General features: G+C 42.6%; 1 pseudogene; it reads left to right on the forward strand.

Moving 5' to 3' along the window:
* Window positions 1-720: 720 nt before the first annotated feature.
* Window positions 721-1129, forward strand: LOC133082928 (prefoldin subunit 4-like; annotated as a pseudogene).
* The last annotated feature ends 885 nt before the right edge of the window (window positions 1130-2014 follow it).

Here is a 2014-nt window from a genome sequence, read left to right on the forward strand (position 1 = left end):
TGCCCACAGAAAACTAGCCGGCCTCCCTGCAATGGAATGTTTACGGAGGCGATGTGAAAGGTGAGGCTCACTGAGTCAAATGGAAACAGATTTTGGAAGCATCCGAAGGCCAAAAGCAAGAGTTTCTTCCAAGCTCAGACTAGGTAGGTTTTCAAAGAAAACGGAGACACATTGTGAGCAAATTACTCTCACAGAGGCAAAATGGGTAGATTTTGATCGAATGAAGTTTTGCAGAAAATGAGACCGGGGAAGAGGTGAATCCAATAATCCTGGTCACGAGTCTTCCAACTGGGGCTCACCGACTCCTAGGAAGACACAAAGACTTGCGGGGGCATGGGTATGTGGGGAAGGGATGCACTCTAAGGGAATCTGTTGACAGATTTTCAACTTCCATTTATGCTTTGCTCCAAAAACGTGCTGCCTGGGTTTCCACCCTCACCTTCTTCCACTTGGTACAAAAGGCATCCCTGGCATCCTGGCTCTTACCATGGAGATCACCCCAGGATATAAAATCCTTTCAAGTGCTTCAGGGACAATGTGAAATCTTGGTATCAATGGGATATTGGCCAAAGGGCCAAGGGTGAGTGCCTTTGGGACTAGATTGGTCAGGGAGTTGCCAGGAAACATGGAAATGGTTCTAAAGTGCCAATATAACATCCACTTTCAAGGAACATTCTGGATGGAATGGAGATGAAGTTAAAGGACAAAGAACCACCCAAGATGGCGGCCACCATAAAAAGGGCAGGTGCAGAAGGCATCAATGTGACTTTGAGGAGCAACAGGAGATTAAAAAAAAAAAAAATTTGCACAGAATATAAGTAGAATCACAGAGCTTAAAGAAGAAATAGAAGTGAAGAAAGAAACAACTCCAAAACTTCGAAGATGCTTGTGAGGACATCGTGCTTGCAGATGATGACCGCTTAGTGATACCTTATCAGATTGGTCTCCCTGTGTTTTCATCACTCTCAAGAAGAAACAGGAGAAATGTTAGAAGAAGCAAAGAAAAATCTGCAAGAAATTGACGCCTTAGAATCCAGAGTGGAGTCATTTCAGTGGGAGTTGGCAGATTTGAAAGTTCAGTTATGCAGAACTGGGGAGAAAAGTAAACCTTGAAGCTCATGAAAGTTAAACGTTTAATAATACTTTAAAAATGTGTTTAATAAACATGAATACTGTTTCTAAGAAAAAGAACAAAGAACCAGGTAAGTACAGAATTTGAGGGTGAGTGGAGAAGCAAGATAGGAAGACGGAAAGAAAATCGTGAACTTTCGCCACAGAAAGGGCTATAGTGCCCAAACGCCCCCCTTATTGGATGCATCCAAATAGTGCATTGCAGTGAAACTCCTAAGATCACCATCGGCAGATGGTGGCCATGGGGTCAGAGAGGTACTTCAGAAACAGCCAGCCAGATGGATGACTAACTGGATAAGGGAACGGGGGGATGGACATGAATGCTTCTAGCACATGGACGAGATGTACTGAAGGTAAAGAGATTTGGAAAAGAGAAGCTAAAGGTTGAATTTTGCACATGCCTAGTTTGGAAAATATTTGTAGCTCATGTCACAGGAAAAAGACAAAAAAATATCATCGCCATCATCAATTACTAAGGGCTACCAATGTGCCAGGCATTATCCTAATACTGTGACTATATATTACCTATGATACTGGTACTGTAAATATGTATTATCTATATTAACCTAAATTATCTATCATCTATTATTCCTTCCCATTTTACAGAAGGGGAAACTGACATTTACAGAAGTTTTTACCAGCTCAGCTTGTATGTAGAAAAGGTGGGATTGGGATACAGGTTTTGTATCTGGAACGGTACCTACCGTCACTCACGATACCAGTATTGTCTCCCTGGATACTAGAACGAGGGGAGAAAGCAGAGCACAGGATAGGGAATTAGGAAACGGGACTAAGGATGACATTTGATGCCATGGCTGTGGGTGAGATTGTCCACCGAGGGGAACAGAAGAAAAGAAGTGCATAAGACATAAGCGTGAGTAAA

This window comes from Eubalaena glacialis, chromosome Y, assembly GCF_028564815.1.
Source record: "Eubalaena glacialis isolate mEubGla1 chromosome Y, mEubGla1.1.hap2.+ XY, whole genome shotgun sequence".
Taxonomy (NCBI): domain Eukaryota; kingdom Metazoa; phylum Chordata; class Mammalia; order Artiodactyla; family Balaenidae; genus Eubalaena; species Eubalaena glacialis.